General features: G+C 38.6%; 1 pseudogene; it reads right to left on the bottom strand.

Moving 5' to 3' along the window:
- Positions 1-1,531: 1,531 nt before the first annotated feature.
- On the bottom strand, positions 1,532-11,541 carry LOC142433665 (small ribosomal subunit protein uS17-like; annotated as a pseudogene).
- Positions 11,542-14,807: the final 3,266 nt, after the last annotated feature.

Below are 14,807 nucleotides of genomic sequence, written 5' to 3'. Positions count from 1 at the left end.
CTGCTCGTGGCAAACATTCCTAAATTAGCCAAGCAGTTGTTTAGTGTGAGGATGACCTCAGGGGGTAATTTGAATTTGTGCTTGGGTTCCTCTCAATAGTCAATAGGCCCATTGGTGCTTCTTGTTGAAATAACGTTGAGAGAATCTCTAATACAATTGCAGCTTAGTTGAAGATTCAAGATATTTACATCAATTTTTCTTCTAAATCAATGGATTTTTCCCTCAAATGAATGAGCATAGAAAACACATGGTATATGTTTGTCTTCTGTCACAGTATTAATTCACAACAGCAAAATAAGATACTGGAGACAAGACTTTCACAGACTTACAATCAGAGCAAACCTATAGGTGACTGACAGAGAGGATGACACCAAACATATTTTTACAAGCCCAGCTTAAATGTATCAATATAATAATAAGGCAGCCAGAGCAATCGTTGTTGTTTCAGGTGCTTTCGAGGGGGTTCTGACCCCTAGTGACCTTATGCAGAACAATGCCAACCAAGGCCAGATCCTGGGCCAGCCTCACAACTGTTCCTATGCCTCAGCCCTTGTTGCAGCCGGGGGTGTCAATCCATCCTGTCAAAGGTCTTCCTATTTTTCACTGGCTTTCCACTTTATCAAACATGATGCCCTTGTCTAGAGACTGGTCTTTCCTGGCAACATGTCTGAAGTACATGTGATGAAGTCTTGCAATCTTTGCCTCTAAGGAGCACTCTGGTCTTACTTCTTCATTTGAATAATAGATGTATTGATTGGATTGCTTTGAAGGTGGGTAGATATAATCCTATCACAGAGAACAGTTTATTTCACGATTAATTTTGCAATGTCCTTTTCGACCACGAATGCCACACCACTCCTCTTAATGGTGTTATTCTGCATACTAATTCACATGATTTTCTTATTTATAATGAGCTGTTTTTATTACCCAATTAAAATGACTCTTTGAATCATGTGGTTCCTCCTGCATGTTCTAAAAGTACCTACCTGCTGTTGATTTCTTTGCTGAAGATGATTTTATAGACACTCATTTTGCGAAATGTTTTTAGCTTCCACATTATGGAAATTAATATTTGAAAAGTCATATTTCTACCTTTTTGAGAATTAAGTCATATTTAAAGGAAAGAAAGGGAAAAACTTTAAGGACGTCCATACAGTGACTAAGGTTATACATAATGTACTGCTAATTCATTGTAGAAAGATTTTACCAATTCGTTGTTTGTATTTATAGGCCTCAAATATTAAATTTGCGCAATTTGTAAGCTACAGTTAACACCTACTGTTCTATGGTTAGACTTCCTAATGGATGCTACAAAGGGTTCTGTATGACCTGGTTCATGAAGGAGATGGTGGTAGGAGACATGAACATTGGGTGACACCAACCCTCGTGATCCATTGATGTTTTGGGCTAGGTTTACTTTGTATTAGAATGCTTCAGGTATTCTAAACCAAATGCAAACACTGGGTCTTGAGAATTTTTTAAAGGGGGGGGGGGGACAAAAATACCTTTATTTCCCTGGGAGGCTGGTGGCTCAGAACGTCTGGAACTACTTCTTGGTGCCTGCAGCCTTGGTGACCTTGAGCACGTTGAAGCGCACGGTCTTGCTCAGGGGCCGGCACTCGCCCATGGTGGCGATGTCTCTGATCTGGACATGCCTGAACACGGACATGTTCTTGTGACGCTTCTCAAAGCGGTTGTACTGGCGGATGTAGTGCAGAAGTCTTGGCGGATGACAGTGGTCCTTTGCAGCTTCTTCTGGGTCACCACGCCAGACAGAATCCGCCCTCGGATAGAGACATTGCCGGGGAGGGGGCGTTTCTTGTCAGTGCAGGTGCCCTCAATGGCCTCCTTGGGTGTCTTGAAGCCCCGGCCAATGTTCTTGGAGTAACGGGGGAGCTTCTCCTTGCCGGTTTCCCCCGAGGACCCTCTTTCTTGTTTTGGAAGATGGTCGGGTACTTTTGGTAGGCACGCTCCCTCTTCCTGGCCGCCTGGAAGGAGGGCAGTGGAGGCTCCCAAGTTTCCTTATTGGAAGCACAAGCACTGGAAAGCGAGAATTTTAAAAATAAGAATCAACTTAGTAGGGAAAATTCAACACTTTCTAAATAAATCTAAATAACGCACTTTTAGTAACTTTCAGAACAAATGCTTCAGAGTGAAAGAAAGATAGTGGGGGGGGGGAGAGAAAGAGATTTAAAAATTTAAGAATGCGATTTGGGGGGGACAACTGTCATATTACCCAGTGATCAATTATTATCCGTGTATATTCTCTAAGGTCTGGAAGAGTCCAAGAAGAGTCCTGATAGAAAAATCTCTTTTAGGCCATTAAAGTGTCATTCTGGTACTATTTGAAGTAGATTTACATTAATTTAGTTTTGAGAATATCATGCACTCAGTTTCTTTAACTAGTGGCATGTTGGCTATGTAGTGTTACTATAGCAGAAATGCCACCAGAGCATGGCTTTAACAAACGTAAGTGTATTCGTTCACAGATTAAGAGGGTAAGAGTCTAAATTCAAGGTGCTAGCTAAAGGGAAAGGCATTCTCTGTTGGCTCTGGAGGAAGGGCCTTGACTCCTTTCAATATCTGGGCTCCTTGTTCTTGGGAGATGTTCATGTGTGTGGGCATTAGCCTTCTCTTGGGTCTAGGAGGTTTTCAGCCCAGTGACCCCTGGTCCAAAGGAATTGCTTAGTCCCTAGTTCTTCTTTCTTACTGCTAGTCAGGTCTCACTTTTTCTGCTCATTTATCCCTCCTGTAATTTCTCATGGGATGAACGGTGGTGTAGGCAGCACCCTAGGGAATCTCCCTTTATATCAGATCAGGGCTGTGACTTGAGTAAAGATGTTAATGCCCTACCCAATTCCCCTTCCAATGGATTGATTACACAAGATCATATTGTGGGAGTGATTACCTCATTATATAACTGTCAACTACTGAGATCATGACCCAGCCAAGTTCATATATATAGTTGACATGATTCAATCTGTAAAAAGGGGAGTACGTTTTCTTGAGAGTAGGAAATAGGTAAGGATGTTGTTTAATTTTTTTAATAATCACTCTCAAAGAACTTGTTAGTGCAGTTTTGCTGATGAGGGCCATCGCAATAAAGGGAAAAGTCGCATGCCTCTGGTGTTCCAAATTACCATTTATGTGACTGGAAAGACAGCATCATTTCTCTCAAATGGAAGTGAACACACGATTTGTTCTATGTATAAATAAAAGTATTCATTATAAAACACATCCCCAAACAGAGGTTATGCTATGAAGTAATATTTATTATAGTTTTAATACAGAGCTTGTCTTAACTCATCAGTTACATTGGAACTGCAATATGATTGAATAGGTTTCAGTTGTGAGGCAAGATTATTTTTAGACAAAATTAATTTGGCAGTTATGGCATTTGTGAGATAACATCTCACTCTTTGAAACATCGGTATTTATAAGAGATCAATTTGACAGCTCTGGAAACACACTTCATATGGGTTTTTTTGTAATTCAGATAATAGAAATAGCAGCATTGCAACGTTCAGCATACTCTCCAACGAAGGCAGCTGCTGTGTCTATCACCCTTTTGAAAAGTCTGTTTCCTGGTGAGGAATTATTTTGGTCAACACATCTTGGTAAAACCCCAAAAAGAGAGCCTTCCCTTCCTTCCCCCTTGGGACACTAAAGATGTCCATGACTTGTACATAACTATTTGTGGGCCTCCCCCAGGCAGCCTACCCTTTTCCATGTCAACCGATTGGGCATAAGAATCAAATATATTAGCACGTGGAAATTCCAGCCACAGTGCCTGTTACTCAGCCCATGCTGATTTTCTTTTTCTCCCCGACCTCCCTAGAAAATACTGTGAAGACATGTAAACTAGCACCATACACGTTTGGCTGCTTAGGCTCTTCCACCTGCTTCAATACCTTTCAAAAATGTTTCTCCTTCTTCAGGAAAAAAAGAAATTAGAATATTTTGAAATATTTCTTTTTATCCACTCATTTAATAGTAAAATTTCTGGTAATTACTGTTTATTATAAAATCATTAGTGAGATCTATAGTTAACCTAGGAAGTTTGACTGGTGCAGTGGTTACTCATTTGGCTGCTAATGACAAGGGCAGCAGTTTGAAACCACTAGCTACTCCACAGGAGAATGATAGATCTTTCTGTGCCAGTAAAAAGACTCAGAAATACAGAGGGGCAGTTCTACTCTATCCTGTAGGGTCTCTATGGGTTGGCTTCAACTCAGTGGCAGTGAGTTTGGTTTTATCTATCTATTTAATAATTTATTTTTTGTGGGGGCTGTAGTTAACCTAATAGAAATGCCAGCTCTTTTGAACATATCCATAGGGAATATTCATGATTAATTTATTTACAGGGTTAATACGACGCTCAATCTTTTGAAATGTTTGCCTCTCTTTTTTAAACCAACTGCTGTATGTGTGAGGTGTCCCATATATTGTTTTGAAAAGCTTTTCTTTCTGTGCTACGACAGCTTCTTAAAGTGCTAAATATTCGTGGCATTGTAAGAATAACTGTTGTGACCAAAGAACACTATTAGCGACAATGTTACCTTGAAGTTAAATTTGAAAACTGGATTAGCACATAAAATATTATTTATTAGTTAATTTCCATCATCTCAAAATACATAGCTAAACTTTTTTTTAAGCATAGGCTCCCAGAAAATTTATCTAGGAAATACTTTTTCAGTGCCTGTGAGTGCTTATGCTGTGACCCCCCCCCACCCTCCCCCCGGTGGGCAGGTTGAAACTTCCAGCAACTCTGCGTGGGAGAAAGACCGGAGTCTCTACTCTTGTCAATAGTTATGGCCCAGAAACCCACAGGGGTCGCTATGAGTCAGCATGGACTCGATGGCAGTGAGTTACTTCACACAAATGAAACACTTAAATGAATAGATATCATTTCTGTTTGTTTCTTTTTGTCTTGTATGGTTTTCTGTCTATGAAATCCAGGATATGTAGATCTACGGAGACAGTAACTGGATTAATAATTACCTACGGGCATGGCAGCTGAGGTCGAGGTGAAAAGAGGGGCTGTCAACAATGAGTACCAAAAAGAAGAAAATATTCTAAAATTTATTCTTAATATGGTTTAACAACCAAATTGTATGATATGTGAATTATATGCCAATAAAACTATCTTTTTAAAACAAGTGTATAGACAAAGATTAAGGATTTATCAAGAAGCAGTCGCTTCATATTTTATGTATTTTGTTTAGCATAATAGAGGTTTCTATGATTTTGTATCATTAAATAAAATGGTAGAGTGAGAAGTCATTACAATTGAAACTAAAAAGGAGAAAAAGGACCATAATGAGAAGGTATTGCTCTTTTATGCAATTTGCAATGTCTGACAGCTGAAGCTTAGACATATTTTTTTTGGTCTTTGAAAACTAGGCACATAATGGTATAATCAAGGAAAATATTTTAAAAATGCTATTCCATCCCATAGCATGTTTATAATCAGTTATCAAATTCACTACATGATTTTCTGAAAGTTTAAAAGATTAACAAGTAATTTCTTTTATATCTTTCTGTCTCATCTCTTGTAATTGTCCAATAACTTTGGCCTTGGCAAGATCATGTTGCAAAACTAAAGGAATCTAAGATAAAATTATTTATTTTCCTTCACTTTTAAACACTGAAGAATAATTTTATTCCATTTTGGCTTCTATTTATTAATAATGGTGAGCATGAGATATTCTATACAAATTTTTCATTTAATTTTAACATTGTGAATGGCCAGAATAAATACCCTCTATTTGGACTTTATAAAAGGACCTCTGGGGGTCCTATGGTTAAGAGTCATTCTGTGGGACAGAAATGTGACAGCCTGCTTCCATAAAGATTACAACCTTGGTCAGCCAGTGAGGCTTTAGGGTTGCTATGAGTCAGGATCCACTTGCCAGCAGTGGGTTTGCTTGCTTTAGTGGGTGCTTTGTAAAACCAGAGGAACCCTGGTGGCATAATAGATTATGAGTTGAGCTGCTAAGTACAAGGTCCCCAGTTCAGCTCCACGAGCCAGTCAAGGGAAAAAATAGGGCTGTAAACTTAGGTAAAAATTTGCAGCCTCAGAAACCCAAAGGGTTAGCTCAACTCTGTCCTCTGGGTTGCTATGAGTCAGAGTTGACTCAGCAACAATTATTTTGGAACTTTTTGGTTAAAAATCGAAGGATTCTATGTATTCCTAGCTCTTTTCATTTATTTTATAACTGAATATGCACTAGACAGTTTTACTGTAGAAATGTCTAAGAAAATACATGCAAACAAATCACAGACATATTGATTCTCAAATGAATACCATTTTGTCTCAAATAATTACTTTAGCCCAGTCATTTTTCATTTCTTTTCCTTTCTTTTAAGCTATCTCCCAAATTAATCACGTTTATGGTCACAGGCAACAAAATAAAATTTATGTGAAAGACACAGATGAGGAGAAATATGAACAACAAGGTGATTAATTTTATATGTACTGTTTTACTTTTTACATTTTCTCAGTGAACATAGCTTTCTTTTTCTGTCAGTTTTGATTAATCTCAATGTATCTCCTTTGCCATCTTTATCAATGATAAAAATCTGAATTATTTGGATTGGGGATGCTACCTTAAAAAATTTATTTTTACTTATAAGAATTGTCTTCCACATACCCTGAATGTATATACCAGGGAGCTTTAAAAAAATTCCATTATTTTTTTATTCCATTTGCCTGTGAAATTTTTAAAACCTTTTGTGTATTATACACTGAACAAGAAAATCTATTTCAATTATTCATGTACATCAGTACATACACGTATGTAAGATACATTTTCAGATTGTAGTATTAACTCATCATTTACAAAAATCTTTAAAGTATTTTTTAAATGGCCCCTGCGCTAGTGATCGTCTCTTCTCAGTGGGCTTCTGATACAGGAAAGAACATTTTAGAGTTTCTACATAATTAATATTACCAGAGATCAAATAGATGCTAGGTATTCAACTGGATCTTGATTAAAAGTGTGCCTGGAATTTCCTCCAGAAAATACTTAAGGAATGTCCCCTTACATAACAGTATTGATCCCTCATGCTTTTCCAACCAAGAATTACTGGAATATTGGTTCAGCTAGAAAACATGTGTTTGCTTTGCAGTGTATTTGAAACACACCTTCCACAGGAGCCCCGATGTCAGCACTAAATTCTAGGAGCTATTTTTCTGTCAGTGCACATGTTTCCTGAAGCCTCTGAAACAAAATTCTGAAAACTGGATGACTTATCACAAAAGAAATGTGTCAAAGTGCAGAAATTCAGCATTCTAAATTTCTAGGCCATGAAATCTCCAAAGGTCTTAAGAGTGTGGGGAAAATTCCTTTCTTGTCTAGGCTTGATTTTGCTGCATAACTGCCTATTTTTCCCCATTTCTTTATTTTCCCTGCCCCGTTCGCATTTGCTTCGTGGTGATGATCAACATAGTTTGAACTCAGACTATCTTATAGGCAGGCGGCAGTCCTACCCTTGGCTCCTTTTTCTCCAATAGTTTCAGCATTATCTTCTGAGCACTATGATTATTAAGGACACCCTTAAACAGCTTTTAATTTTTGGAAAAAATAATTCCGATCGGGTAATGCTATGGCTTTGTGATGCCTGATTGTGGACCATTTCTGAGGTGGGACTCTCTTTTATATTTATTTATTAATCCCAAGAAATGTATCAGTATCTGGGATGTAGTGAACTTTTTGGTATAGATATTTTTGTAACTAATTTGTCTCTTTTATGAAATTAATTCAATAATTATTTTATCCAGAATTAAGAAGTAACTTTGTAAAATTGGAAATAGCTCATGGGAGTATTGTCGCAGCTCTTCATGTTTGAGTGGGGCAGATATCCACATTGTATATATTGGGCAAATCCAAGCACTTGCCAGACTGCACGTAGTTTGTGGTAAAGTAAGATTTTTAGTCCATTGAGTATTATGAAGGTCGCTAGAGGGGCATAATGTTTCAGAATCAACTTGATGGCAGAGAGTTTGGTAGTTTTCTATTCTCCTGAAGGAGTCCTTTTAATGTTGCATGAATCACTTTTTGTTTGGCTATACACAGAATAGGGACAAGAGAGAAGAAATAGAAAGTTCTTTGACTTTCCAATTCTGAATTATGGTTTTTCTTAAATGATCAGCTCTCTGTCTCAAACTTCATCCTTGTCCTGTTTGTCTTCCTTTAACCTTCACAAAATTTACTTTAATATATAAATCAACATGACTTTATATATCATTTTAATTATATTATTTCTAGCACTAAGATCTTTATTTACTGAGACATTTTGAAAAGTTATGAACTTTGAAAGAAAAGAATTATAAATATGTATTTTAATCTTTTCCAATGCTGTTGTTAATGCTGCAGTGCTGTGTAAATGCTAGCTACAGTAAGCAAATAATTCCTATGAGGTTTTGTGAACTTTTCATTTGCCTAATTGAACTATAGAGTTATGTGCACACCCTGATTTCCCAAACTCACTAGGGGTGTGCATCAGAGGTTGTTTGTCTGGTACATTTCAAATATGTAATGTCATGTAAATGCACCAAAATAATAACAGTAATGAGTTTCAGTGAAGCTTAATGCTATAATCCTTATTTAATTATATCTTAAAATTTGATTTAGCAAAATTTCCTCTTTTTATTAACAGCAGGAATCATATATTCACAATAAGAAATACATGAATATCACTAGCGAAAAGGTTTTGTTTAAGCAGAACGCTTTTAATATATGAATCACTTCTTCAAGGATATATAATGAGGTGTATTGAACAGGATTATGTTGGCATTAATCTTTTTCTCAGCCTTCAGCAAGACCATAAATCAAGGATAACAGTAAATAGCATAAAGTAAAATTGCACCAATTTTTTACACGACTTCTAGGCTCTTCTTTCCTACTTGCAAAGAGAATCAATGTAATCAATAAACCCAAACCACTGCCATCTGATCAATTCCTCATAACAACCCTTATAGGTGCTATATCTATCAACCCAAAAGCACCTCTTCAGTTGATTCCTCAATGTTATTGGGCACTAAGTAAGTATCTGTTTAGAGGATACACTTACATATGCTACTTTGATCCATTAAATTAAGTAACATTTTCCTTTGGGGTGTGTAAAATCCGATTAGAAATCCTGGAAACCATTTTTATGCATATTCACAAAAATCCACAAAAATAGACAGTAATAGAAGTTACAGAAGAAAAGTGGAATGAAAGTGATAAGAGTACAGATATTTGCTCTTTATTATTTAACCCAATATCAAATTAAGTTGGTTTTATTTTAATGGGTTTGACCTTATTTTTTGTTGCTGGTTTGTGCCATGGAGTTGGTTCTGATGCATGTCAACTCCACAAACAACAGAACGGCACACTGCAGGTCTGTGCCACCCTGGCAATTGCTCCTATGGCTGAGCCCATCTTATAGTCGCGGTCTCAAGCCATCTCATTGAGGGTCTTCCTCTTTTTCGCTGCCCAAACACTTTAGCAAGCAAGATGTCCTTCTCCAGGGACTGGTCTCTCCTCATAATATGTCCAAAGTATGTAAGACGAAGTTTTGCCATCTATGCCTGTCAGGAACACTCTGACCATCCGTCTTACAACACGGAGCAGTGGTTTGTCCTTTGCAGTGGTCCATGGTATTTTCAATATTCTTCTCCAGCCCCATAATTCAAATGCATTGATTCTTCTTCAGTCATATTTATTCAGTGTCCAACTTTCACATACATATGATGCAATGTAAAATACCATGACTGGGGTGAGGTGCACCTGATTCCTCAAATGAATATCCTTGCTTTTCGACACTGTACAGAGTTCTGTGTGCAGCAAATTTACCCAGTGCACTGTGTCATTTGATTTCTAGACTACTGCTATCACGAGCATTAATTGTGGGTACATGAAAAATGAAATTCTTGACAATGTCAACTTTTCTCAATTTATCATGGTTACCTGTTTGTCCAGTTGTGAGGATTTTAGCCTTCTGGACATTAGTGGCAATACATACTGAAGCCTGCACTCCTTGATCCTCACCGGCAAGTGCATCGACTCCTCCTCACTTGCAGCAAGCAAGATTGTGTCATTTCCGTATCGCAGGTTGTTAATAAGTCTTCTTCCAATCTTGGTGCTACATTCTTCTTCATATACTCCAGCTTCTCTGATGATTTGCCCAGTATACAGATTGAAAAAGTATGGTGAGAGGATACAACCCTGTCAGATACCTTTCCTGATTTTAAATCACGTAGGTTTCCTTTGTTCTCTTCACCAAACTATCTCTTGATTCATGTACAAGTTCTTCAAGAATCAAGAGATAGTTGGGCGAAGAGAACAAAGGAAGACAGTTTATTATGGCCCACACAGCTCACGGTCTTAGAGATGGACAATGTAGGCTTTGGTACATCAGTGGTCGAATTCTCATCTTCTATGATAGAGACCTTGGTTCTATTCCTGACTAATTCACCCTATGCTCAGCCACCACCCCCTCTTTCTATCAATGGAGGCTTGCGTGCGGCCAGAATGTTGAAAAAGTTTCCATAGAGCTTCGCAACTATGATAAACCAGGAAAGTCTCAGTGTTCATTTTTATATCCCCAAATCAGCCAAGATGGTACTGTTGATGAGCACATGTTCATGGGGCTATCACTAGGCCAGAAGGAGTTTCTTTCCATTGCTCAGCGTTGCTGTGAGTACAGTGGTGATTTGGTAGCTGCTAAATAGCAAAGATGAGGCCTGGTGATGTAGCTGCAATCCCTAAGGTGAGCAGTTTTAACCCATAAGCCACTCGGAGGAAGAAAGACAAGGCTTTCTACTCCCCAAAGAAGTATTGACTCAGAAAGTCACAAGAACACTTCTAGCCTACCCTCTAGAGTCAAAATGAGTTGGCATCCACTCCATGGCAGTGAGTCTGGTTTGAGAACATAATAAAGATTTAAAACTCTTGTTTCTATTTCTTTCAATCGTTTATTTTTTGTGGTGCCAGCATTCATTTTATAATCGTATAAACCCTAAAGTGAAGATAAGAATATCTTGTTCATAGTAGTTGCTGATTAATAGTCTTCTACGAGGCAACGCTGCAGGCAAAAGATGTAAATGCTTCATCATTCTGCTTCATCCTTGGAAACATTATAAGCCCAGGGGCTATTAAAGTTCATGGCCTTCTCCTTGGAAGCCAGCATATCTTTGCCTTTCCTCACGTTTCAGATTTTAATTGCCCCAATATTTCAATAACAATTACAGCCTATTCAGAAATGTCCTTCTCAAGATCTGATAGCAGTTGATTTTTATTTGGAGACCCTGTAGATCAGAAGTCTAGGTGAACTTCTTCTTTGTTCCCCGTTTAAAGGTTCACAAGGCTAAAGTCAAGGTAGCAATGCCAGCTCATCTCTAGAGACTTTGGTGAAGAATCAGCTCTTGTGTTAATTCTGGTTGCTGACAGAATCCAGTTCCTTGGGATTGTAGGACTGACATTTCTATTACTTTGTTCGCGACTTGCCTGGGACTGCTCTCTGCTCCTCCAGGCAAATGACATTCCTTCTCATTGGGCCCTCACCATCTTCCGAGCCACCAATGACAGCAACCCTGTTCAGGCTACAAATCTCTCGGATTTTCTTTTCTGTCTATAGGCCAGATAAAATGCCCTGCTCTGAAAGGATAACTATTATGAAATGCGCTGCTTTTGCCTAGCACACTAAACTATTATCACCAACAGCATTTCAGAACCTGCCAAAAACATTTCACTGATAAGCACAGCATTGAATACATTGCATGGCACCCTCCTTTACACACACATGAAATAAAATGTTTACCCAACAGCATTTCTCATCTCTGTAAAATACCAAACCAAAACCGAAACTCACTGCCAGTGGGTCGATTCTGACTGCTAACACCCCTACTCTTAAAGCAGACAACAAGCCTTTTCAAGGGATCCTCTCCATCCTTACCACTATACCAATGATCACAATACCGGTAATCACTATGCCAATGATGACCACTATGCCAGTGATCACACTATACCAGTGATCACGATGCCAGTGATCATTATACCAGTGATCGCGATGTCAGTGATCACTATTCCAGGGATAACACTATACCAGTGATCCCTATACCAGTGATCGCGATGCCAATGACTACTATGGAGCCCTGGTGGCATATCACTTACTAATAGAGTTGCCAACTGTAAAGTCAGCTGTTTGAAACCACTAGTCATTCCGTGGGAATGGGGGTGAGGGAGGAAGATGGTGCTTTCTACTCCTGTAAAGGGTTACAGTCTTGTAAACCTACAGAAGTAGTTCTACCCTGTCCTACAGCGTCACTATGAGTTGGCATTGACTCCATGGTTTTATGTGTGTGTGTGTGTCTTTGTGAATTACCACTGAAATAAATGACAGGGTAGAAAACACCCTGTGGGTTTCTGAGACTGTAACTCTTTACAGGATTAGAAAGTCTCATTTTCCTCCCTAAAAGATGCTGGTGGGGTTCCAACTACTGGCCTTGCAGTCAGCAACCCAACGTATAACTCTCTTCGATTTCCTAAGAAAGAAAAGCTTTAAGTTGATATAATGCATTTAAGTCAGAGCCTATTGGGGAATACAGTCATGTTTCCCTCCCTTTTTAGAAACCTATTAGAACTGGGATGTGAGAGCATGTGAAGTGAGTGCTTGTTTCTAATAGAAACTTATCCAAGGCTGCTATTTATGTTAGTGCCTTTCCCGGGATCACATAGGATTACTTCTGATGTGCAGAAAGAGATTCAAGGCTGTAAATCAGACTCGCATAGCATCCTTTACATAGTAAGTAGCATGTAATACTCTGAAAATCGCGGTAGTGCTGGCCAACATAACTGACCATTTGTGGTAGTTCTGGTACTTGTCACTAGATGGCAGCTCTAAAATGTGAATCGCCCAAAATGAATGGCTCTCAGAAAAGTGTCTATTTACTATTACAATTCGGAGAGGGAGAGACATTCTGTGTGTTCTTAAAATGGTTCAACAATAGACATGACTGGAGGGTAGTTTAAACTTTTTATTCTATTTTCTTTTGTTTTTCAAAAACCTTGGCATTGATTTATTATTATTACTTTGGTTTATAGCCTTGACTTTTTCATTGTAGCCATCACACACTAGCAGCATAAAGTGTGTTGGATCTGCTAGACTTGAGACTGAGATGCATTTGTTTTGTAGGAAATATGGCATAACGGGTTCTTCAGGTTCCACTCAACTCTCACTTCTTCTTTTGGTGCCTGGATTAGATTTTTCTTCTGCTGCTCATTCCACAATTTAGGCTGCATATACAAAAGGAAAGAGCCGATGTATATTTCATATTTCAACGTCCTTGTTTGTTCTCTGAAAACACATAGGTGGCCCATTCTGTCTATCCTCCAGCATTGTATAGAGCACTGGTAAAGCCCAAAGATACTGCTAGGTCCAAAGCCTTCTTGCATTTTACTCTGGCAAGAACATTTTAGATGGTTAGATACGGATGGCCTTCCTCGTGTTTCTCTCACATCAATTAACATAATGTTTTTGGAACTCAGCAGGTTTTTAACTTCCTTATAAGTGACTCCTTTAGACACAACAGCACCAAAACTGTGGAGACTTCCCTTTTTTGAATACCCCAAAGAGCAGCCTCCAGGGGAAAGAGGGCTGCCCTGCACACCCTCCACAGCAACAGTCTGGCCTGCAACAAGGCTGCAAACACGCTGCTACTTCTTTTCAAAGCCTTCTCTGCGCCTCTGAGCGAAGTTCAACTCTCTCATGCGCTTGCTCACCTCAGCCATGAGCACTCACTGTCTCTAACTATATGGAATGTTTCTAGCGACTTGCTGTAAGGTGTCTGCTACAAGGCATTTTATTCCCCAGATCCACAGGGAGCCTGTGTATAATTCATATAAGTCCCTCAATGAAGGTCTATTGAACAGTAAATTATTGCTGTGAATAATTGTCTTCCTTTTTTCCCTCTCCTCATCAAATGTTTTTATTTTGTTTTGTTTTCATTTTTGGTATATTACCGAGGCCCAGTTGTACAGTGGATATGTATTTGGGGATGTTCACCACCAAATTGGGTCCAACCCACCAGCGGTTCGGCAGGAGAAATGTGTGGTAGTTTTCCTCCTGTAAATATCAGTTTGGGGACCCCTATGATGCAGTTTTACTCTATCCTAGAGTCTCTCTGAAACTCTGGGGGAGTAGTGGGTTATTCATTGGGCTGTTAATCACAAGGTCAAGAGTTTGAAGACAGTATTCACTCTGAACAGAAACCTGAGGTTATTCTACTTAATAAGATTTACAATCTCAGAAAATCACAGGTCAGTTCTACCCTGTACTTTAGGATAGTCATTTGTCAAAATTGACTTGATGGCAGTAAGTTATAGGGTCTCTATGAGTCATAATTAGAATTAGCATTTTAAGGCAGTTGGATTTTACAGGTGCTAATATTTAGGTACTTGTCAAGTGTTCTTCGTAGGCAACTAAAGTGAAAGTAAATCACTTATGTCATTCATGTTGCTGTCAGTGGCGATCACACATTGGCATACGTAAAAAAAATGATTGTGAATGAGACTAAAGCTTACTGAGCAGCTCAGTTTTACAGCCAACAATTCATATGTATTCTGATACAATTCTTCCTTTGCAACCTGTACAATGGATGGCCACATCTTCCCTGTGTTCCCCACCTCCATTCCTCTTTCTTTCCTCGCCCTATGAACTTTCAAAGTCTATATCTAACACTTGTGAATAAAGATGCTCATTTTAAAAAGGGGTTTACCTATTATTTGCATGGAGTCAGAGAAGAGATATTATGTTGCTAG

The sequence above is a fragment of the Tenrec ecaudatus genome, chromosome X (genome assembly GCF_050624435.1).
Source record: "Tenrec ecaudatus isolate mTenEca1 chromosome X, mTenEca1.hap1, whole genome shotgun sequence".
In the NCBI taxonomy this organism is placed as follows: Eukaryota; Metazoa; Chordata; class Mammalia; order Afrosoricida; family Tenrecidae; genus Tenrec; species Tenrec ecaudatus.
Note: the sequence above shows the minus strand (reverse complement) of the source record. Positions and strands in the feature narration are given on the sequence as shown.